This window comes from Tasmannia lanceolata, unplaced genomic scaffold (genome assembly GCF_043159265.1).
Source record: "Tasmannia lanceolata isolate RefF3 unplaced genomic scaffold, GAP_Taslan_0.1 ptg000037l, whole genome shotgun sequence".
Taxonomy (NCBI): Eukaryota; Viridiplantae; Streptophyta; class Magnoliopsida; order Canellales; family Winteraceae; genus Tasmannia; species Tasmannia lanceolata.
The window spans coordinates 46,620,187-46,646,023 of record NW_027518714.1 but is presented as its reverse complement, the minus strand read 5'-3'; the positions used below and the strand labels follow the sequence as shown (position 1 = coordinate 46,646,023).

General features: G+C 38.7%; 2 long non-coding RNA genes across 2 annotated transcripts; one reads left to right on the top strand and one right to left on the bottom strand.

The window, feature by feature from the left end:
- The first annotated feature begins 1,580 nt into the window (after positions 1-1,580).
- On the top strand, positions 1,581-2,706 carry LOC143860039 (uncharacterized). The gene is made up of 2 exons (XR_013239552.1): positions 1,581-2,191; positions 2,330-2,706. It is a non-coding gene; the product is annotated as an uncharacterized LOC143860039 (long non-coding RNA).
- A 668-nt stretch (positions 2,707-3,374) lies between these two features.
- Positions 3,375-25,837, bottom strand: LOC143862572 (uncharacterized). The gene is made up of 2 exons (XR_013240362.1): positions 25,491-25,837; positions 3,375-3,739 (listed from the first exon to the last, which is right to left on the bottom strand). It is a non-coding gene; the product is annotated as an uncharacterized LOC143862572 (long non-coding RNA).

Here is a 25,837-nt window from a genome sequence, read left to right as displayed (position 1 = left end):
CCGCAAATCTTGTCTTATTCGCATCGGGCACGTCCCATCCAGGATAATCCACCCCCTTTATGCGCATTTACACTACAGCAAATAAGCTAGCTCGGGGTGAAATTTGGGACCCTAGGTGATTGATTTGGTTGGGTTTTTGCTTAAACATGGGAGGCTCAAGGTACGGTCAAAATGGGGTGTCTACAGAGGGTCTCCGATTCGGCCTGTTAAGATTGGCATATTTATATAATCTATAGTTATCACCCCTTATATGGTATTAGCTGCATGGTAAAGATGGAAAGCTTCAAAGTTAAAAGCTACTCAATTGGTGTTTTTAGCCCTCTTACTTGTTAGGAAGGAGACTGTACCCTCATCTTTAATTAAAACATTTAATCTCTTAAGCTTCTAGCCCGCATCTTAACCATGATAAGCCATATTTTCTTTGAAGTGTTATTTGTGTGTGTGTGTGTGTATATATATATATATATATATATATATATATATATATATATATATATATATATATATGAGAGAACATTTCCTACACACTTGTGTAGGTAAGTTACCTACACACTACCTTAAAATACAGTGGGGGCCCACATTGTTTGGGTGATCCAAACCATTCATTTGAATGGTCCTCACATAGATAGGGTGTCCACAAAAAATCAGATCCATAGGATCATCCTAACCATTCAAACTATGGAGGCAAAAAATGGACTAATTTGTGAAGGTTTATACACGTCCATTTTACCTCCACAAATCGTAGGGTTGGGATGATCCTATGGATCTGATTTTTTGTGGACACCCTATCTATGTGAGGACCATTCAAATGAATTGTTTGGATCACCCAAACAATGTGGGCCCCCACTGTATTTTAAGGTAGTGTGTAGGTAACTTACCTACACAAGTGTGTAGGAAATGTTCTCTCTCTCTCTCTCTCTCTCTCTCTATATATATATATATATATATATATATATATATGAGAAAAGAGTTCCTGCGGGTAACTGCAGCAAACTTACTTGCGGTGGCGTGTTATAACAATTCCTATTGGCTGTTATAAGTGGGGCAACTTGCTCTACAAAGCTTAAAATGAATAAACAAAAAGGACAGTCGAGCCCCCCTTTTTTACACTTAAAAAAAAGAGACTTTTGTATCATTTTTTACATTTTCTCTGAATCGTGTCTCTCTCTCGCTCCGGAGAAACCCAAAACTGAAGCTAGGGTTTCTGTGGTTTATCAGTTTCTCCCTCTTCCCTCTTCCCTCTTCGTCGAAGGTTCTCCCTCTTCCCGCTTTCCTTCGCTGCCCACGAGCTTCTTTCCCCCATTGTCTCTCCCACATGAGCTTCTCTGCCGATTTTGGAGAAAACACCTACAAAGGTCAGTCCTCTCTTCTTCAACCCTTTTGGATTTCGATTTTTTTCTTGGGTGGAAAGAGTAAACCCAGAAATAAAAACCCAGAAATCTAAGCATCTGGATTTTGATTTTTTCTTGGTTTTTATTTCTGGGTTTACATTCCAGCATAAGCTGAGATTGTTGGTCTCCAATGAAAAGTTATTTTGGGTTACGATTTTTTGATTTTTTTCTTGTTTTTAATTTCTGGGTTTCAATTTTTTCTTGGCTTTTATTTCTAGGTTTCAATTTTTTCTTGGTTTTTTCTTGAGATTGTGAGTGCATCCACGGAACTATGTCTCCCATGTCTAGGGTTTCTGTTTGTAGGGTTTCTGGTGGTGTTAGGGCTACTATGGTCGATTCTTTTGAAAGTTCTTCTAATTTTGTTAAGGGCATGGATCCGGCCTGGTTGATCTCTCAGGTCTCTCTCTTTTCTCTCTTAATTTCTTTATCTGTTGTTTTTCCCCTTTTGATTTGTGATTTCTTGATTGATGGCTGAGGGTTTCTCTTTCTTCTTCTTTTTTCTCTATTTTGTTTCATCCTTTTTTTTCTTCTTTGAATTAGCTGGTTATATGAATTCTGGTGGGTCTGTTGCATGATTTTTGTTTCCTTGTCGTTGTAGGTAGGGGTGTCAACGGATCCACTTCGGGTCGGATCCACCTATGTCACAGTCACAATCCATTCAAATTCCTTATCGGTCGGGCTGGAGTCAGATTGTTCTTCAGATCCTACTTTCCACGTCATGATCACGATCCATTTTAATTCGGACCATCCATCGGAGTGTCCTATTATAACAGATTGTATACTCCAAAACTGATTATTAGGTTGAACAATGTAAATTTGAGCCCATTATTAGATTTCTGTTTAATCCCTGTATGTTTTAGAATTTGAGAACCATTGAAATGGACAACCTATTGATTAGAGAGTAATAATATTTTTTCCTGGTTTTTTTCTCAATGCAGGTAGTACAAGTGGCATGGAATGGATGATGAAGCTCCAAGGCTGCTTGAGGGTTGGTTTTGAAGGCTCCTTGAAGGCTATCTGAAGGCTATTTCAATGAAAATGACTCGGATTAGTGGATTAGCAAGTTGTTTTGTATAATTTAGAGTAGAGAGAATCCAATTTGTACATCTTTTGACATTCTGTAATTGAACTTTCAACAGGTTTTACGTTTTATACAGTTTGAAATCAATGAGAGTATTTAAGAAATATTTGTCCACCCTGTGTTTTTGTCTGTACATGCTTAGTTGACTACCCTTCAAGAGGGTATCTTAGTTTTTGAAGATATCTTGTGTAAAAGACAATGTGATTTCATTAGTAGAATAGTGAAGACAGATTATGGAGCTTCCTATGTGAAATTGATGGTGTATGTACTAGTTCAGCTGAGAAAAATTTGATGATCCAATGTACATACGATTCAGGCTACAATAGATAAAATATTCAGGGGGGTTATACTAGTGCTGGGACAGAACGTCGGAGTGGCATGAGCCAATGTACATTTGATGCCACATTTGATGATCGGAACCATTGGCCATCATCTGTGTTGGAGGGAGTGTATTCCATCCATCCATTAGATCATGGTCTGCAAAATTTCATTGGTTTATACTGCTTGGCAAAAGCATGAATTTTGGCAAAATTGATATTAGAGCAATGACATTTGAGCAGTTCTATGCAGTGTTTATGCTGTCTTTAGTTACCATTTCTTGTTGGTAGACAACAATCAAGCACCACCCATTCTGACTAGTGTAACATGGGCAAAACAGGGTAATTTCTAGGGTGCCAGTCATTCAGAGTTGGACCCAACAGATGGGGCATTTAAAATCAAGTAGTTGAGTGCAAATATTCAATACATTAGATGAGTTGCATATTATGGCCCATCCGAGCTGCTACAAATCATTCCAAGAATAATTGCAAACATATTCGAACCTGGAATTTATTCGAACATGTAGCATCTCAACTCCTTAAAGATTATATCTGTAAGAGACACCATTCATCCCCCATGACAAATACAAACAAAGTTTCTTCAAACATAAGATTTCATCCACCACATTAAACATTGATCCACAAGTTTTTAAAGACAAGCAGCTATCTCCAAAAGTTTCAAACACTTCATACAACAAGTACAGGAAAGATTTCATCCATCTCATTGAGTCTTCATTCGTAATTTACAATAACAAGTACAAAAAAGATAATTATTATCAACATAAGAAACATGATGGAATATATGATTCTCATCACGTACTTCTCCAAAGAGTATTGATTTTCCCGTGCTCTTGGTATAGGTACCGGCGTACCCCATCGTCTTCAACTTCACGTCTCACACCTCTTTGCATTTCATCTACCCATTTGAAATAACTGCAACCATTCTTTCCCTGTATTAAAACATATGTATATATTCCTTAGAAAGCATTATGAAATAAACTAAGCGAAGGTAAAGGAAATGACACTTACATTCTAGACCAAATCCATGTATCTCAATTAAACAGAAACAATGAGTAACCCTACTTAATTCATTTATTAAGTAGGGTTTTCATCTATTAGGGGTTACTGGCATGCATCTCTTGAACATAAAGATGGTGTCGAAGATAAATGAAAGGAAGTGGGATTTATAGGAGAAAACTAATATAGGTCAGCAAAAAATTAAAATCTTGTCTGGTCCCTTTCATGTCATCTTAAGATTAGAAAATATCAGCCTTATTTTCTTTTTAACCCAAAAAACAATGTTTGACTCGGCCAAATGAACAATCCAATACCACAATGAAAAAATGACCCTTTTTTATGATGTTGAAAACCATAAAGCCCTAAAGCCTAAAACAAAAATAAGATTTGGTAAGAATATGATGAAAAATAGCTGAAAAAAAGGATGAAAACCCTAATCTAAACCCCTCAAAACGAAAATGACAGTCGAACCCCTAAGAAATGGACTTCTCACTGTTCTTGTAACATCCGGAAAAACGGAAAGGGGAGGAAAAAAACGGAATAATGGAATAAACCCAACCCTAGAGGTAAAAAAAAACAAAATAGAGTAAAGAAAGAGAGGACTGACCTTTTTGGGTTGAAGAAGAGGACGAATCTGCTGTTTGGGTTGAAGAAGAGGCACAAACCCTAGCTCCTTCGTTGGGTTTTCTCTTTCAACCGCAGAAACCCTAGATTGTTTTTTCGTTTGGAAGAGAAAGAGAAGCAGAAATATGTTAGCGCATTTTTCCTTTTATGATTTGAGGGGGACTGGGATGTCAAAAATTGAAAACCGTATGAAACCTAGGGGCTCGACTGTCATTTTTAATTTTTGTTTTAAGTTTTTTCAGCGCATAAGGGCCCACATCTATCAGCCAATGGGAATCCTTATTACATGCCACCGCAGGTAACATTCCTGAGGTTACCCGCAGGAACCGTTTTCTTTATATATATATATATATATATATATATATATATGCACATAATTATAGGGAGCATGGTGTGCTAGGTTATTATCTCTTTTGGGTATCATTTGATTATCCCCTAGCAATCATGCATTTGTAGCCCAAGGATTGTTTTTCAATCATTCTCTTCTAAATTCCTTGGTGACTCCGGTTTGGATAGCCCTTTGGATTCATACTATGTGTGAGTCCCTAACAAAGGGGAGCATTATATGTAAATATCTGTCATTTTCTATCTTATCATATGGTGTTTGATATGTCCACTCCATTACATATGATAAGTGCACTCATTTGGAGCCCCATTGCTCCATTTGTGTTGTAGTTGGGACTTGTCTTATGACTTCACTCTAAGATCATATCTCATTTATGGCAAGTACCCTTAGCATGAGCCTCAGTATCATATCATCTTAGGCTTTAGACTTATCTTGGATGAACTCATATGGTCTCATCATTTCCAATGATAAGTATCCTGTTCTAGAGTTCAATTTTGAAAACTCTCTAGAACTCCTATTCATAGGATTATGCTTAAATTGTTAATCTCATTGCCTATGAATTCTCTCTCTTATCGTGTGGGTTATAAGTCATTTGCACTCAATTTCCATGATAAGTTTATTTGACTATGCTCTCATTGTCACATCTGTAGCCATTCTGTATTGTCATGCCTTACCCTAAAGGTTTTACCTAAGGCCTATGATAAATACTTAGGGGGAGAGCCCAATGGTAATGTATTTATGTTTATATAGATCGTTATGATGTGCTCACAAGATCCATTGCCCTCATTATTGTGACTGATCTTGTAAATCTTTATAACAAAATTAACAAAAAAAATGGCTTATCATGCATCGTACTTTGTTTTTTTCCTTTCAAATCTTCTGATAAGCATTCTATAAGCTTAAGTGTCATATCATATATCATATAAATAGCTCACATAAATTATTATTCACTTTGACACTCCACTTGAACTTTCACAGTTATATCCCTTTCTTTTTGCTCTTGCCAAAATGGGGAGAAGTTTGGAATTGATTAGGTAATCCACATTTTATATGTACCATATGTTTTACACTCATATATTATATTTGTGCATATAGTGAGGGGGAGCATTGCTCTACTGTTATTTCTAGTTATCCCTTGCCTCCCTAATCAATTTGTTTGCCATCATAAAAAAGGGAGAGAATATAAGCCCAAGGGTTAAATCATTCACCTTTCCTTGTTGTTTTGATCCTAACAAACCCAAATTGATTAGCAATTATGGACTAATGTGTTGCTTTGAGGTGTTGTGTTCTATACAGAAATTTCACATGTCATATCGCCATTACACAACTCTTCTCAACGCATGGCTTGCGGATCAAGATGCAAATGAACCAAGAGCTTGCACCTACATTGAAGACATCATCATTGGAAGATGTTCAAGTCAAGAAGCGCAAGATGGAGATCCCACAAGTTGCCTAGCCAAGTGTCAAGCAGAAGCTTGGAGATGAACCAACAGTGATGACACCTCATTTACCTATCAACATATCTTGAAGATTGGAGGAAGTCACAAGAACCAAGTCAAGTTCAAGATGTTCACTCGCAAGTCGAAGAAGTTCATGGAAATGCGAATGAGCCAAGCAATCCAAGAAGACTCAAGGTTTACATTTTTAGATTGTATTTGGAGTCCTCTTGATTTTATGTTGATGCACGTTCAAAGGTCTTCAAATAGTTTTCTTAATATAATTTTTGCATCTTTGGAAACCATACACACTCCTAGGGGTGTAAATGGATATTCAAAAATTCGATTACCATTCCCATCCGAATCCGTTTAAAGCGAATATTATCCGGATCCGTTTCAAGCGGATATTATCCGAATCCGTTTATGAGATATCCGACTCTTAGCGGATGCGAATCTGGTAAATGGTATATCCGATCCGTTTAACATCCGAATCCAAGAAGTAAATCCTTTTTTATTTATTATTAATAATATCATTAATATTTACTTTTAGTAATGACACATTATCTTTTGTTTCTAAAAGAAAAGTAAATTTTATTTTCAGCAAAAAAAACAAAAACAAAAAGTATTTTGGGTAGGAAATAAATTAATCTCATTTTAAGGGAATTCTTGGAGTTTGACATGGCTTCTTTATGAAGCAACAAATGTGGGCTGTAGGATGAAAGAGACAAATGGATGATGGTGATTGAAAGAAGATGTCATAGTTTCTAGAGAATTCTAGAGGAAAGAGGCCATAGTCATTGATGGTAAATGGACGGCTCAGATCAATTTTTCAACTTAGGATTATATAAAAACCCAAAATGCAATTAAAAGAGAGGACTTCTAAGGTTTGCAAGGAGAAGCAAGAAAGAGGAGAAAGGAGGAGGCTGAGACACCATCTTTGGCATTCTTTGGTGCCTCCAACCCCACCAAAATCCACCGCCGTCCCTCTCCACCTTCTCACAGCCACCTCCATCACCACCAGTCACCTCCATCTCTAACCCAATCCCCATCTCCATCCCCATTTCTCTTCATCTTCCATAATCAGCACTCCCACTTCCCCTGTTCAAAATAGCCCAAACACATTCCATCATATACATAAAAAAAAAACCCAAAGACCACTACCAACACCATCATCCATCCCCAGCGCCTCTCTCTCTCTACCTTTATTTTAAAAGGAAGAAGAGGATCTCATATATTTTAGGTTTTGAGAGTTAATTTTGTGAAGAGAAGGTAGAGGTATGGTTTTAGGTTCTGGAAAATTTATCGAATAAACGGATACTGATAATATCCGAATTCGAACAATATCCGACAGATACGAATTCGGTAATAGATATTAAATATCCGTCAAATTCGAATCCGAATCCAAATTCGGATAGTGTATACTGTAATTGAATTCGGATATAGCAATATCCGACTCGAATTCGATCCGTTTACACCCCTACATACACCCAAAAATGTGTTTGAAAACCTAGGACTAAAGTCTATAGACCATGGCCAAAGACCCTTAATTTTATATGTTAAAATGAATTTTCAAACAGGGCCGGTCGACGGGGGTGTCCCGGGCGACCGCGGAAGCAGTGTTGGAACTCTAGCACTTGCATTTTGAAACCAGGCCGGTGATCGGGGAGTGCTGGGCGACGCGGATGTGTTTCTATCAAAGCAGAAACAATCCAGCATGGTTTGGGCGGGCGACCGCCATAGGGCTAGTCGACCGCATATAGTATTTGAGCTTAAAGTTAAATCAAACAGATAGCCCTCGCCGGGCAACTGCCATGGCTCGGTCGACCCCGACGGTTTGAAATTTGAAAATAAAAAAGTGAGCCCGATAAGGGCGGGCGACCTCCGTACCTCGGTCGACTGCCGCAGCTTGGAAAACTAGCCGTTGGGGCTTGCGTGGCTTCATGTTTTCAACCTAGTTTTTTACGGTGTTACCCCCACACGGTCATATTTTCAAATGGGTTATATATACATTATCCAAACCTATCTAAACGACCTTTTGGTATTATTTTTCACTTCTATTTGAACAAAAACTTTCATATAAAAGGTTCATCATCTTTTTATGCTTTGAACTTGCATTCTTCATTTTATCAAGAGGATCTCCATAGGCTTTTACATTTGTTATCTTCTTTGGAGAGATTGAGAGCTTATATTTTTCTATCAAGCCTATCAAGAGGCAAAGAGAGGTTTTTCATTTTTGTTCTTCTATGTATTGAGGATCTCTGATTCGGCCCGTTAAGAAAGGCGAATCTTGGAGTTGTATTGATGGTCTTCGATTCGGCCCGGTATAAAAGGTGAATCTAGAAGAGGGTTTTTCGCTTCGGCCTTAAGGAGAAGCTTGAGTGTAAGAGGGTCTCCGATTCGGCCCGTTAAGAAACGAGAAATCAGAGCGTAGAGGGTTTGTCCCCTCGGAGGTGGAGAAGGTTTGTGTATGGCTTGGAGATTCGGCCATTGTGGAGAATCTCATCTTTAGTGGAGTACCCAATGAGCAAAACTTGGAAGAGTGGAGTAGGTCTTGTTGATAGACCGAGCTACTATAAATCTCTTGTCCATTGTGGTGTGCTTCTCTTCCTCCCTTTCTCTTTGGTGATTGGTAACTTCTTTCCCTTTGTAATTATTTTTAATCTATATTAACAAGGGTTAGATTAATTAGTGCTTAATTGATGAATCAATTTTTAATACCACATCTAATTAAGCCAAAATTTTTAATTGACCAATTCACCCCCCTTCTTGGGTTTCCACACTTGTATTTCAAAACCCCACCCAGGGAAGATCGCTGGTTGGAATATTCTGCCACCGTCACCGACCTTCTGTGCCAAGTGAAAGAACTCCAGCAACAAATGAAGGAACCGTGGCACCTAGATTCCTTGGCTGAGTGGGACATCAAAGTCGCTTCCCCTTTCGTCCCCAGCATCACTGATGCCACCATCTCAATGAACTTTGACATGCCCCGACTGGATCTATATGGCGGGGCAACCGATCTACTAGAATTTCTCTAAACTTATCGCCGGGCGATGGTACTCCGGAACGTCACTGATGCAACCATGTGCAAAGCCTTCTCCGCATACCTGAAGAAGGACACGAGCAACTGGTACAGCCGGCTAAAGCCCAACTCCATCGAAACGTTTCATGAACTTGGGAAAGAATTCGCCACTTATTTCGTAAACGGACGGCCCTGACAGAAACCAGCGGATACCCTCTTAGCCCTCAGACAAGGGCGTGACGAAACCCTCTGGAGGTTCATCGGTCGATTTCACTCTGAAATCCACCAAATCAAAGAGCCCAACTTCGATATGGTCCTCACTGTCGTCCAACATGCCATTCGGGACCGCGACTTGAAGGTCTCCTTGAATGTCAACCTCCGCACGACCTTCAAGAGCTTATGGCCACTGCTGACTGATACATCAATAACGAAGAGTCATTCGCCATGGAGAAAGAGCTGGAAATCGCTAGAGAAGGAGAAAAAAGGAAAAAACGAGTCAAAAGCGGGACCGAGTCACAAGCAGGCGCGACATAATGACCGGCCGAATCACCGACCCCCAGTTTTGCACTACGAGAAAGCCAACTACATCCCTTTGAACACCACGATGTCCAACGTCCTGTACAAAATCCGGGATAGGGAGCCCATGCGATGGCCAGAAAAGATTACCGAGAAAAAGAAGAATTCCAACAAATACTGTCATTATCACTAGGATCACGACCACACCACTGACAGTTGCTGTCACCTCAAAAATGGCATTGAAAGGCTCGCAGGTCTCGGTCGAATATATCGTTACCTCCAAAATTTGCCCAGAAGCCGCCAACCCAAATCCGAAATCCACCGACCCACAGAGGAACAACGCTCCCCCAGTTGTAGGCGCTCTCCTGAGCATAAGGCAGAGAGTATCCGCCAAAGATCGCCAGACCAAGGGACTGGAACATGATGAGCACATTTATGAGTGAATTGCAGTTAGGAAAAACATGCATATTTCATGTTTGGAGCAGTGCTACTAAGGTATTTTCTGTGTTTTTGGTGTTTCAGAGATATTTTTGAATTAAGACGAAAAATGGAGCTAAAGAGATGAAATTCCAAAGGATAAATTCACAATCATTGTATTCTATACAAAGTGGAGTTTATGTGTGAGCTTGGAAGTGGGACCTACTATGGTTGAAAGTTGAGAAAAGGGGCAGCAAGTGAATTGTAATGCTACCCATCAATTGATCTAGATCACCCTACGAGAATGATTTATGAACCATTGCTTGAGGGTCTCCTGTATATTATGGCAGTGGGTTGAGGGATGCATGCAACTACTTTACATTATAGCCCACAATTTGGACAGCTCAGATCATCCTATAGGTTTGATGGGCGCCGTTAATTATTATCGTGGTCCAACAATTAGATGGTTCAAATCATCTTACGGAAATAATTTGCAGGGCACAAGCCATTTATAACACATCAAATGTGCGGTTAGGATTATCCCATGGTGGAGACCCAATTTATTTTATGGCCCAACAACTAGACAATTTGGATCACTTATGAAAGTTTATAAAGGTACACGTATATGGGCCATAAAATAGATGGTTCGGAGCAGCCATGTTTAAACGTTTTTGAGTTTTTGACAAGCCAACAATTGGTGATTACACATATAGGACCCACAATGATTTATTATATAGTGTAAATCTAACATGGGGGTGCCAATATCATTTTTCTCATGTTTAATCTTGAAGTGATAACTTATTTGGATAGGGAATGGGCTATAATGTAAAGTAGTTGCAATTACCAATAGGGAATGGGCTGATTTGAGTTACAAATTAAAGATGGGCCACCTACGGTTCCTGTTGCGGGAGGTGTGCAAATTGGTAATAACGTATGGTGTGGCTTTAGGGAAGCGATGCAAGCCATGCTCAATTTGTTTTTTTGGGCGTCTGATATGGTTTCAATTAAAAAACACTTACCAAATTGAGGTTCTATTGAAGTAGCCAATGCATTAATGTCCAACCATTTTGGGTGTGGTTATTAATGGAAATGATTTACAAGGTATGTTATATATACTGTTTTGCATGGGACGGATGAAGATACACACGTAGGAGCATGAAGAAGTATAGGGCCAGCATTGAGAGGACCCATAATCATTCGAATTTCCAACTACATACAAAAGATCATGCGTAGGTCCCGTTTGGAGTTTAAAAATTATAAAAGAGCTTTTAACTTTCTATACTTAGATGAATTAAGTTGGGAAGGGATTTCGAGATTGCTATTCAAAAAAATTCACGTGGAGAGGAATTTTGGGACAACTTCGAATGAGGTTGGCAACTTCCTTGTATTCTCAATGATAAAAAAAGAAAGCTGCTATGAAGAGGAAACGATGGTAAATAAAAAATAAAATAAAAAAAAGAAAAAAAAAAAGAAAAAAAAAGAAAGAAAGGAATAATATATAGCAGTAACTCTTACATTAGAAAGAGGGAACTCTGTAAAAAAAAAAAAAAAAAGGGAGACGAACGAGGAAAAGGGAGAGGCTCTGGTTTTTCTAGTTTTGGGAGAGAGTAGCACGAGCGATCTCCCTCTCTTTCTCAATCTCTCAAAAATCCCTGTTTTCCTCTCACACAGGTTTCTCCCTCTCATCTCTCCATATTTCCCACTCTGCTTCTCTGTTTTTCAACCCTCTCACGCTCTCTATCTCTTAACTCTCTCCCTCTTCGATCCCCAAGCTCCCTTTCCCTTTCTCACTGGTTTTTTTTCTCTCGCTACTTCCAACACCACTCTCAGTTTTTTTTGTTTCTTCCTCCAACACCACCCTTTGTCTTCTAGTTCCACTTCAAACATCTCCTCTCTCTGCATCATCTCTCCAGCAGCAAGTAGTGAGTCTTTCTGTTTTTTTTTTTTTTAAAAAAAAGGGGGAGAGAAAACAGAGTATCGGTTTTCTCTCTCCCCCATCGTTCCCTCTGTTTTCTTTTCTCTTCGCTCCATCTCTCAACGTCCTCCCTCCTCTCAGCACTCTTGGTTTTCTCTCATCCCTCACCCATCACTCGTTTTCCTTCACTTCTTATCCCTCAACAGCAGCATATTTTCTTAAAAAAAAAAAAAAAAAACAAAATGAAGATCCCCTTCCCCTTTCCATGGTGACCGACCATAGCTCCTCATCCCATAGCTTGTGCATCCTATCCCCATCTACCCCACATACTTAACTCCCTCTCTACTTCCCTCCACACATCCCACCGTCCATAGGGAACAGCCCTCTCTCTCATTTATCATACGGACGATCAACAGCAATAGCTCTGATCTTGTTTCTAGAAAAACAGAGCATCGGCTCTCTCTCTCTCTCAAACGTCCCCACTAAGCCCAAGCTCTATTTTACGAAAAACACAGAGTATCCCACTACTCCCTCTCGGCTTCCCTCTACTTCTCTCATATCCATATCTCCTTCATTCTATCCCTCTGTTTCTCACGCTCTCCTTCTCTATCCCTCTGTTTCATCTCTCTCACTCTCAATCTCTCTGTCTCCTTCACTCTCAACCTCTCTGTACCTCTCACTTTTTCTCAACCTCTCTGTCTCACTCACTCTCACTCAACCTCTTGGTATCTCTCACACTCACTCAATCTCTCTGTTATCTCATTCTCGATCTCTCTCTATTTCTGTGTTTCACGATCTCCCTATATCTTTGTGTTTCACGATTTCTTCCTCTCTCTATCTCTGTGTTTCACGATTTCTGTCATCCCTCTCTGCTTTCTTTGATCTCAATCTCCCTTCTCTCACGTTCACTCCATCTCTGTTTCTCCATCATTCACTATCCAACTCTCGATTTCTATCAAAAATAGAGCGTTCCCCTCTGTTGTCTCTCTATCTCTCTCAAACTCTCCTTGCCTCTCTCTATCTCTCTCGAACTCTCCTTGTCTCTCTCTATCTCTCTCGAACTCTCCTTGTCTCCCTCAGTTTCTACCTTTCTATCACTCTCATTCTCTCTATTTCACTCTGTCAATCTCTATCTCTCTCTCTCCACAGTGAGAGAAACAAAAAAAAAAAAAAAGGAAGAAAGAAAGCGGCCATCGGATCGAGCGTCGGCGAGGACCTCCATCACAGGTTGGTGCACTATTCTCAGATTTTTCCACGATTATTTGGTAGTTTTTATGTATTTTTGCATGGTTTTTTGCATTTAATTGAATTTAATTCAATATTAAATGTGTGTGCTAAAAATCATGATCTAGTTTTTTTCAATTCCGATTCGTCCCGAAATTTAATACAATGATATACTTAAATAAACTAAAATAACCATCGGATCGGATCGGACATTGGATCAAAGGATTTTGAAAATTTGAGTGAAGAAAGAAATTTTATTTAAAATAATGGCTGAGAAATTACAAAATTCGAAAAAATAGCTATCTCAGGATGATCTATTTTTTGGAATTTTAAATTTTTCTTGTGTTCATCACATCAGAACAAGATTAAAGGACATTTTCCGGAGTCGTAATTTTCTCGAAAAGATTGTTTTAAAAATAGAAAACTCTTCAAAAATGTCTTTTTGACGAAGAAAAATAAAATATATACAAAATAGATTTCACAATTAATGAAATTTTGTGAGAAACTAATATGGTATTGATAAATTCTACCATGAATTTTTAAGGATTTTTGGATTCTGTTTGATATATTATTTAATGCTTTCTTTGAAAATTATCAGATTTGGTGAGGATTTTTACTGACATCAGATCACGATTAAAATTCTTAAATTTTTACAGTAGTTTTATATTTCATATGTCTTGCTTCTGTAAAATTTTCAATTGATTTGAATCTTGTTTCCTTAGGGATGTAATGTAAATTCATAATCTGGTAACAAAATTGAAAAATCCGAAATTGGTAGTAAATAGTCTTTAGAATTCATGAAAATCCCACAGCATGCTATGTTTAATCATATCTTATTCCTGTAGAAATTTCAATGAATGTAGATTTCTATTTCTAGTAGTTTCTGTGTTATTTTTGCAATCTGGTCTCATTATTGTTAAATCAAAATTAAATATGAGATTAATATAAAAATCTATAGAACTCTGCCAGTAAGCTACATACATTCCCATCTTGCTGCTGTAGAAGTTTTAATTTGTTTTGAATTCGTTTGCAATAATTTCACTTGTAAAATCACTCATATGTTTAAAATTGATAAATTCCATTGAAAATTCGAAATTAATTAAAAATCATCATAAAGCTTCTAAAAGAACCTTAAAATTCTGTCACATGTTCACTCCTCAATCCATTGAAACAGAAATTTTAGGATTTTTAGATTTCCCTGGAAAAATAGCCAGTGCATCCATAATCGTATCCCAATTGCAACCGATCTTTGACAATTTGAATATTTAAGCTATAGCATGTTATTGGCTCCGAGGCTACTGTCCACGAAAATCCTGAGATATGCCAGGCAGTAAGGTGCTATAACCTAAGTATTAAATTGTATAAGGAAAGAGCGCACGATTCCCTTCCTTGGATGTTATTCTAGGCCGAAATTAGTGAACCCTAGAGCCATTGGTAATCCTTAAATGTCCAGAAACTGAAAATCCTTGAAATCTGAAATTCATTAACTTCAAGAACTTGAATCGATTTGTCTCGAGTCTTTCGGAACCATTGGATTATGGTTTCCGATATAAGAACCATTAGAGCCCAATTTAAGAACACTGGTGTCAGGTCGTGTCCTAGGTTTTAGGGAGTCTTAGGTTTTAGGGAGTCCTAGAGTTAGGAGTCCAGCCTCATCACCTACGTTTGCTATAGATAGCAACCGTGCCATAGGTCTAGTTACACTAGTCACCCAATCTTTCCCTAGGACAAGCCTAGTGAACTAAGATGTAGGCTAACCTGCATTAGTCTAAGGAACAACTTGCATTTAGATAAGGATCATATAGCATCTTAGATGAAATCCTAGGATAATAAAATCCTCAACTTGAATTAAATAACTTCTCCTAAAACTGTTGAAACAGTCAATCCCGTCTAGGTCGGTGTCTTAGTTGAGTTAGGCATAAGTAGCTTAGCTTAGGTACACCGAACTACGTCGACTCTGATCCCAGTGAGGCTTGGGTACGTAGGCAGCTTGGTTGCTTGATGGCATACCAATCACGAGTCGGCTCCACAACAAATTGTGGGGTTTTGTATATTAATTTTCTTGTAAATTCTTAATTAAATCATTTAGGATCTACATTGAAATTAGATCATAGGATGCATGTCACATAGATAGCACATTAACTAAGAGTTGAATGAGCCATTTAAAATAAATTTAAAAGAGTTAGCTTTTGGAATTGAAGACCGATTATCGGGCAGGAATGGTGCATGTGGTGGATAACTCCCCATACTTTTCATTCTTGTAACCAGGTAGCGAGTCTAGATTTCTGGTTAATTATGGGTCCTAGATCCCACATCTAGGTGGCGACTTTGTCAGTCTCTTTTGTGTGGAATTCGGATTGCTTTAGTGATCCCAAGTTCACATAAAAGATGAATTAAAACCAATAATAAAATGTACACGCCAATCGCGTGGGTACGAGAGACCAAGAGAGAGCGTGGCGGTTTGCGCCCCACCTCTCTCGCGGGATCGGGTCCCACACTTAAAAACCCAAAAAAATGAATAAAACTCCGAAACCGAATTTCAAAATTTCCGAAAAACGAAGACGTGAGCTCCAAACCAACCCGAATCCTGAAAATTTTAACCCAAGTTGCATTCCAATCTCTATTTTAATCCCAACATCCATGGATTTGAGGGGAAATCCAGGTCAACCCAAGGCTCTAGGTGCCCATGACCACATTTTTGGAAACCTTAGAATCTCAGGAATCTCCTTGCAAAATCTCAGATATTTCCGCCAAGAAATTACACTAAAGCCAGAGCAAGTTGGTGTAGTTATCAAGCGGTAGGGGGTGAATTAGCCTGTCAGAATCTCACATTTGTGCAGGTATTGAATCGGGGTGCTGTTATCAATCATTAATTTTTATAAATATGGGCTTTAGGAGCTCATATTGGAGATTTGGTCCAAAATTCCGAGAGAAGGAGAGAGAGAGAGTGATGTTAGGGTTTCATCTTCTTGTCTTCTCCGATCAACTTCGCCAGAGCTCCGGGCAAGCTCCGGCTGGACCTTCTTTCCATTCTTATATTTTTCCTTTCACTTTTATCACCATATTTCTTTCAAATTCTCAGCTATCATTTTCTTTTATGCTCAAATCTGAGCTATGAAATATCAAATCCAAGCTTTGAAACCCTAAGTCATCTCAAAACCCCAAACCTAGATCCCCTTCTTCTCCGGCAACACTCTAGCTTCGGCCGACCTCCGTCGAAGCTCCGGCTCCTTTCTTTTGCTTTCTTTGTTGGCTTAGATCCCTGTTTTCTAAACCTAAAAGTTGTTGTTTTCCATTTTTAAACCCTATTTCAAGAGATGCTTTAGATCTAGCTATTCTTCATCAAAATCCTTGATGAAGCTTGTACTCTGTTCAAAATCTGGATCTAAGTATCTCATTTTCTTGTTTAGGTTTAGAAATTTGAGATGTACTCATTTCCTTTGATCTGATGTGGTTGATTGTGTTGGAATTTATTGCTATGGATCATCTTTTCATAGATGGAGCCAGAAAAGAAGCTTTGACCTTGAACTGAGATCCCTCGTTTTGGTAGATTTGATTGTTTGCCTTTCTTAGACACGATCAAATTATTGTTTACTCGGGTGAACTTTACAGACAAATGAGGTAAGGGCTACTAAATTTTCCTGTTTCAATTCCTTGCATTTTCATGGCTACAGAACTTTGTTGCTTCAATTCCTCACTTTTTTTTAGGTCTTAGTTGCTTGATTTCAATTATAGTTGAATAACCTGTGTGCTCTTATTTTAGAATTTTACCTCTAATTTCTAGTAAGACTTCAAGGATTTTATATAATGGATTTGTAATTGGGATGTCCATACTCATTTTCTCTCTACAGTAGTGGTTGTTTCCATAGGTGTAATCATCAAATAGTGTGTTTGAATGTGGTTATGCCATCATTGTCAAAGAAAAATTATAAGGTACTTTGTCAACTGGTGCGATTTGTTTTTTCCTTTAAAATCCTCTTGAAGAGCCTAAGTGTATGTACTATGATCAAGATGATGAGTTTTGTGTTGCAAGGCTTAGAATAAGGTACTAAACTCATTTGGATGTCTACCTGTGTGTGTGTGTGTGAAATGTGGATATGCTCATTTAGCTCATCTTAGCTAGAAGTCATATAGCAACCCTCCTTTTGTTTGCTGAACCATGATAAAGCCCTCATTTTGTTGATTAAATAGGGTAATGACCATAACATCTCTCACCATAGTAGCCTTCATTTTGTTGATTGAACAGGGTCATGGCCGTAGCAGTCCTCGTCATATTAGCCCTCACCTTGTTGTTGGAGCAGGGTAGTGTCAATAGCAACCCTCATGGCCTGATGGGATTAATTTTTAAGGAGTTTTCCTTGCCTATGATAATCCAAGTGGGAATGACGTTTAAGAAATTGTGTGTCCATATCTGATCGTTTCTTTCTAATTAACTTGCAAGACCTCTTGAGAACCAAAATAATGTTTTGGTAGCCATTTGATTATGTGTTTGGGAAGTATTTTGGGTATATACCATTGCTCATAATTTGGATTGCTGAAGTCAAGTTCAAAATTTTAAGTCATTCATCTGTGTGTCCATATCTGATCGTTTCTTTCTAATTAACTTGCAAGACCTCTTGAGAACCAAAATAATGTTTTGGTAGCCATTTGATTATGTGTTTGGGAAGTATTTTGGGTATATACCATTGCTCATAATTTGGATTGCTGAAGTCAAGTTCAAAATTTTAAGTCATTCATTTATGTTTCAGCACATTCACTTACTGCATGCTGGCTTATTTCATCTCATTCAGGTGGTGTATAAGATGAAATTTGGTTGGTTCTTTTGGCAGAGTATGATTCGTTTCTAGTGTCATATAATTCAGGCAGATTAATTATATGAAATTGGCGTAATATATATATTTAATGGACTAATACAAGAACAAGCACATTTTTACAGGGACATTACTCTATGATTTTATCACTTATACAATGAGTTTGGGTCATTGTGCATTCATGTAGTATCAGTTAGATAAATTTTACCTACTCAATAGTCCCTCTAATAGGTTTTTGTATATTAAGCCATCTAATAGGTTTCGTTCGAATCAAGATTATTCAATAGTTGTCTATTTAAATGCTCCACTTTACACTACTAAACTTTGTCTTTGAACACATCAATCTCCTCCAGTTTATGGTGACTTTATATAATCTTTGTTGATGATATCTTGGTAATGCATGAGTTAAGTCAACTTTCTTAAAGATAGTACACTCATAAGAGATGGTGTTCTTTTCATTCTATATAAAAGTTCGAAACAGGCAAGTGTGGTTTATTTACACAAAAGCTATATACATTTCTTGATGCCTTGTTGCTATATTTAGATAATGACACTCAATGGGTGTGGGTTTTCATGCTTAACCATATCGATAGTTATTTTGGTTGAATGTTTCAAAATGCATAGTATTTAGTGAGACATCAGAATTTTTTTTAGGTGTGTAAGTATATAAATGATAATTTAGAGCTTTATCATTTGAAATCTCAGCATATTGTTCTGTAATAGTCACTACTTGGATGGAATATAATCTGATAACAGTTTAGTAATGTGTATATGAGGGGTTAGACAAATGTCCCATTAGGAAAGTTTATAAAAAAAAAAACATATTCTTCATTTGATTCATAGAATCTATTGTTTCTTCTCATCTGTTGGTTTAAGGTTTGTGATTGAGTTCTATTCCCTCAATTCCAGAGTTGGTTATTAGATTGAGAGCCTACATCATAGTTTGGGGAAAATGCAGGTGTTTTGAGTTGTTCATTCATTTTAAGTGTCATGTCTGTTCATCGCGAGGGCGATGAAGGCGATAGCCCAAACCCATCCATAGGGGACTCTCTTAGTCCAAGTAGCCCTCCCCTCGTTTATTTTTAAGACTTGCCCAGTCTTTTGGATACCTTTAAACATTGTCATCTAGAGCCCCCATTTAGGGAGACAAGCTATGTCTCGTGTAAACAAAGTCACACTCTTTTAGAGAGACATGCTTTGTCTTGTAGAAAAGCTTATCCTCAGGGAAACAAGCTATGTCTCATGCAGAGAAGTCATCCCCTTTTAAGAGGCGAGCTATGTCTCGGTACAAAGTTGCGCCCATAGGAGATAGGCTTTGTCTCATTTGTCCCAGCTATCCTTTTCTTCTAGGAGACTAGCCCAGTCTCATTAGCACCCCTCTCTTAGAGTTACTAGTCTAGGAGTCAGTCTTTTCGTATACAAGTCAATCTTTAGCTAGAGAGTCTGTCCTTAGCTAAATAGTCAAATCTCTTAGCATAGGAGTCAGTCTTTCAAGAGTCTGTCCTATCATCATAGGGAGTTAGGATTATGTCCAACCTTTCATCAAGTCATGTGATTTTATCCAATCTTGCAAGGTATAGGATGCTGTCCAACCCTTGCAGAGTCGTGATTCTGTCTTTTTCTCCCGCAAAGCATAGGATGCTGTCCAACCTTTGCGGGATACCAGGAGTTTGTCTTACCCTTATGATGATAGGATTCTGTCCTCTTGTGTCAAAAACAACAAAAACATCTGAAATTTCCAAAAATCTCAAAAATCTCGAGTCATTAGGAGAGTAGTAGGAAAATCTATTTTCGAACTACGTTGGCTTGATCCCTTTCCACAGGGTACGTAGTGCAGCTTGGGATCCACATCCCAAGTCCAGCCAAACCTTTAAAAATAAACATTTCAAACCTTCCAAAAATACAAAACTTCTTCAAAACCTTTTCAAAAAGATCTTCCCCTAGAGTTAGGAGTCTGTCCTAGATGTTTGGGATGTTTTAGAGTTAGGAGGTTGTCCTGTTTGTGTTGATATGGTGTGTCTTGTCGTGTGAGTGTCCCTAGAGTTAGGAGGCCTCGAGTCCTGGTCGGTTAGACATTTAGTCGAACCGATGGCTAGACTAGGAAGCATATAGTCAGCCCATGATTTTCTTTAGGATGCACAGCCTAGTTACACATAGGATGTAGGGCCTACCTGCATTAGCTTAAGGCTAATCAACTTGCATTAGTTAGGGCATATAGAGAGTCCTAAAAATTACAATTCACATGAACTTAAGTAATTGGACAAAAAGCTTTAAAAACCAGTCGAGTCTAGTTGATCAAGTCTAGGATAGCGGTTCTAGATGGTTAGGCATCGTAGTTTAGAATAGGTCATCGAACTACGTTGATTCTGATTCTTTCCGAGGCCGGGATACATAGAGCAGCCAAGGTGGATGGCCATTCTGGTCCGAGTCAAGTATTGCATTAGAGTTTTAGGATTCGTCTTGTCGAGTAGTGTATAGAGTTGAATTGTGTTGTGTGTTTTATTATGTTTTCTTACTTTCATGTACAGATTCTATACTTTTAATTGTAGCATGCATGTGTTTGCACACCAGAACTTAGACACCAATTAGGTATGACATTCATAACCTAGCTATTCCTAGGTGACACTTCTCTCATTTATTTTGTGTGTATTATTCATTTCCGAGACATGCATGATTAGGTAAACGACTTCTCGGAGATATATGTTCCCATTTAATATGACTTTCGCCCAAAACTCTTCAAAATCAATAAATAAATGGCATAAGAGACCAGGTATTTGCACTTGGAAGGATGAGGTGCTCTTCGGACCTTCCAAATTCGTAACAAGGCACGAACCTTCTTTTTATATCTCTGGTTATCCGTTGCAACAGAGCATAGTATGGGATCTAGGGCCCACTTCCTTGGATGGCGACTCTTCTTCGTTTAAGGTACGTCTCGAATCTGGGCTACTCCACGAATCAAGAGATATCTCACCTTATATCGCCGCTCATGCTGTGAGAGGCACATCCTTTCGAGAGTTCCTTCGTAGAGCTCTCCATTCTCGTGGATGATCCTGAGACTTCCGGGGGCTCGTCCTCCGCCTTTCTCTCGGATCGGGGTCCACAGCTGGTGAAGACGAACCAACACAAGAGAAAAGCGAGAAAACTCGCCGGAAGTAGAAAAACTCCTCTTAACAGTGAATAAACTCCTCCCAGTGATAAATGAACTCCCCCGAATCAAGAGGGACTAGAAAGAAACCAGCAGTAAGAAGAAAACGAAAGGAATCGATCGGAGGGGAGAACGTTTTCTTGCCGGAAAACTCAAAAGCTTTGCCAGAAAAGGGAAAAAGGGAAAGAGAAAAAGGTGAGGAACAAAAGAAATGGCGGGGTTTTTATAGACCTTTGGGCGGGAAACCAAAATGTCATGCCCCTCTGACAGAGACTGCCGCGTGGCACCCCTTCACACGCGCATGTTTATTAAAACCACAAATGTGTCGTTTCATCATTACAACTCAAGCGCCAAACCGCCATTACACAAAGATCGAAGCGTCGCAATCCACCCAGATGTCCTTTCGAAAGATCTCTGAATGACATGTTGATACGCAGTCAACAAAATTAGAAGACTAAGTTTCTCCCGGTACCGATGATCGCTTGAAAACACTTGGTCGATAAAGCTCCAGGCATGTTTGTTCGGTACCGATCGTTCCCACAAGACACACCAAAAACCATGAAGGCCTTGCCCATGATTCGGTACCGACTGACTGTAGACACCCAATTTTGTCAAGGTGGAACTAATGATAGGTTTTCGCGAGAAAGAGTCATATGACGAGTCCCAGAGCATCTGTAGTCCTTCTCTCGATCTCTCTCACTCTAGGTTAATAAACTAGGATAATATTTCAAAAATGAACTTTACTCCCGCCTTTACATGGTATCCCGCCTTTACATGGTATCCCGCCTTTCACGGCACGGCCAAAAAGTTTTTTCCACACAACCTTTCAACCAAGAAGTTAGCTTTGGGTCAAAAGCATTGTTTTTTACCCAAAAACACTTTGTGTTCCGAAAACCATCGATATTAGTGTCATTGGAATCTCCTCGGAACGAGGAATCCAACAGATCTGACCGCATACGATTCAAAGTCCAAAGGGAGGAGTTACGGTTCGCCGAAACTTATCGAAAACCCGTCAACAAGACGAAAAATTACATTTTTCGAAGCCAGAAAGGACAGAAAATCACATTTCTCAAAATCTTGCCGACCAGACACTGACATGTCAATGTCAGGTCCAAATCTGCACCCTGCGAATTTGGATTTCTCCCAAATTCTAATTCGCAGAGTGCCAAAATTTCGCACTCTGCGAATTCATAGCCTGAACCCCTATATATAAGGGGGTAAGAGTAAAAATCAAATGTTAATAGGTTTTAAATCTCTCTGGTTAGTTTTGAACCTCTATTTTCCCCCCTTTTTTGGTTTTTCAATTCAAAAAACCCTTTTGAGAATCAAAAAATTCTAGTTTCTTTGCTTTAGAAGAGAGAAAGTAAAGAAATACTTAGGTAGCTCACACTCGGGGTCGGCATTTTACCAAATTTCTGAAGACTCGGAGCAACATTCTTAAAATAGCGCCATTACTTTGCTGAATTTCACAGAACTGTGAGCTATTTTTTCATAATAGCACCGTTGTTCTGTCGAAATCTCGGCAAACCTGAAGCCTCTTCTTCTAAATAGCGCCGTTACTCTACTGAATTTTGCAGAACTATGAGCTAAGTATTGCCATAAATAGCGTCGTTGTTCTGCCGAAATCCTGGCAACCCCGAAGTCCCTTCATCAACATAGCGTCGTTGTGCTACTGAATTTCGGAGAACGAGAGGTCCTGTTGTCTAAATAGCGCCGTTGTTCAGCTGGAATCTCGGCAAACCCGAACCCTTTTTCGTCCAAATAGTGTCGTTGTTCTGCCAAAATTTCGGCAAAACCAGAGCCTCCTCGCCTAACCAATACCGTTATGCCGCCGATTTCTCAACAAACCCTCTCGCACCACTGGTAAATTTACATTTATTTTCCGACTTTCTGTATTTATATCAGGGTAGTTACGGGGTTTAGAGCTCCTTTTGACCTAAATCCTGTAACGTAAACCCCTCTCCTCTCAATAAATAGGGCTACGTTCGCTCTTCTTATCCCACCACTCTGTCTCCGGTCCTACCATAGACAAACGAGAGAGAGGAGGGAGCCTTGGCACTCCACGGTGTTGGACAAACGGAAGGAATCTTTTCCTTCCAGTACTGTCTTTTCCATTTGATTTAAGTTAACCTGATTGTGGTCAGCTGGAGATCTTTCGGGACTCATACACATCCTATGATCCCAATCAGGATAACTACAGCTTATTTTTGATCTTTTTATAAATTCATTTTATTTACATTCTGGAATCAAGCATAATCCGAATAAAAGATAACTACAGCTTATTTTCTTCTCTCGGACACGTGGCGCACGCGCACGCACACACACATATATATGAGAAAAGTGTATCTACTCGGTCGAGTAGATAACTTATCCACTCCGTCGACTTAAAATACAGTGGGGCCCACATTCTTTGGGTGATGCAAACCATTCATTTGATGGTCCCTCACATAGATAGGGTCTCGCATCCACTCTATCTGTGCTTAATTGGATTATGGTTTCATTGATTACCTTCTAATTATCATTAAATATTCATATTAGCTAATTCGACACTCACATAGTTCATTAAGCAATAAATCCATTGAGGTGTTGTGCATACTTTTTAATCACCATCTACACCTATTTAATTAAATTTGATTAAAGGAAGATTAAAACTTGGGTGGACTTGGAAAAAGATTTCAAAAGACAAAATTTTATAAAGTCAACCAATTCATCCCCTCTTGGTTGCTAAACTGAGATTTCAGGATTATATCATACAGGATGATGAGTAGACTTCGATATTTGGAGAGGTTATTCATATTGGGCCAAAAGAGACAGATCGATGCTTTTTACTGAGGATTATCTGAGGATTGCTTCACAGAGCCTAATCTTGGGTTGGTGCTTCCCATGGCCATTACATTGATCCTAGAGGAGTTTGTCGAGATATTGGTAGCTTTGCTTATTTACAGGAGAGACTTGCATACCTTTCTAATGTTCATACGCATCACTGACATTGTAAAAGATGGGTGACTCTGATGGGATATTAATCTTATTACTTGAGTGGATCATCTACATATATGATCCTCGAGAACATGTCCACTTGGTGAGCTGGTGGGGAACTCGAGGTCGAGTTTTTTCAAGAATGGGAGGGTGATGCAGGAGCATCCCCTGGAATCTCAACATTGGCCCTTTCATGCTCATTGGCATAGGAGTTTTTTTTTATATTTGTTGCATTATCCTAGATGTAGTTTGATCATTGCCTTCATTTTGCATGCCTTTAGCTGTAATTGGCATAGGTAGGGGCAATTTGGATATTTTGATAAGTATCCGTGTCATTTTAGTCTTTTCCAACAATAGAGGTATATAGGTGTTTTCACAATTATAATTGGCTATAAATAGCCACAATTTCCCACCAAACGTAACTAGACCTTGATTTTTTATATTCAAATTGGAATTTCGGAGAAAGTGGGAATTAGTGGTTGGAATTTGGAAGAAAGTGGGAATTAGTGGATTTTTGGGGAAACCTCTTGCAAAGAGGGTTTCTAGGTGATTTTTGCCCAAGACAAGAAGAGTTTTTCAGCTTGAAGATCAAGCTTCATCTCTTCTTCAATTTTCCAATCTTATTTTGCAAGGATTTTATCTGTTTCTTGATTTTTGGCATCCCCTTGATTAATGGTCATTCCATTTACATCATCAATTCATATAAGAAGAAAAGAATCAACGGTTTCTGGTTCATGCAAGTTGTAGGGAACTAAAAAAGGAATTTATGAAGTTGTAGCTGAAATTTTGAAGCATCAAATAGCCAATCTTCCCTCTGGTAAGTTTTACATCACTTAGTATTATTTGGAAAGAAATTCATTAGAAGTTCTATGGAGAAATCAAAGGTAGGTCGTGAAATGTTCCAGATCTGTTCTTTGCCACTATGTAATGGCTTCCTCTTCCCCATCAACGTCTCTACTATATATTCATCTGATTTATTTCAATGGAACTTGGATTTCTCTAATATAAGCCAAGCCTTGCTAGTTATGTGAAATTAAACAAGGCTAATGATCTCTGAACTTAGCACATGAAATTGTCGGGAGTTGGATCCAAATTCGTGCTAGAAGGGTTGTAACCCTCGAGCAAAATCACTACGCGCAGCGAATAATAGAATCCATAGAACAAAAAATTTCTTCAAGTTCGCATGTATCCTAGGAATCCTAGGGTCTAGATGATCTGATGATGATCAAAATAAAATATATGAATTATAAATTACCTCAATTGTTGTTGCGAAGAAGAACCGTTGCGTGATCTACTCCTCGAACGCTTACGCTCTTTCTAAACACCGCGAACACACAAGTTGATCCGATGGAATCCTTTGTTTTGCACAAAGGGGATAGAACAACAATTGTCCTTGATATATTCTTATCTAAATAAGAATATGTATGTGGAAAAACACCTTTAAGATGATGGAGCCTTTCTTGTAGAATGCCTTTTGAGTTCAAAACCCAAAACTAGTTAAAACAGAGAGAGAGAGAGAGAGAGAGAGAGAGAGAGAGAGAGAGAGAGAGAGAGAGAGAGAGAGAGAGAGAGAGATAGATAGACGAATTTGGGGTGTCAATT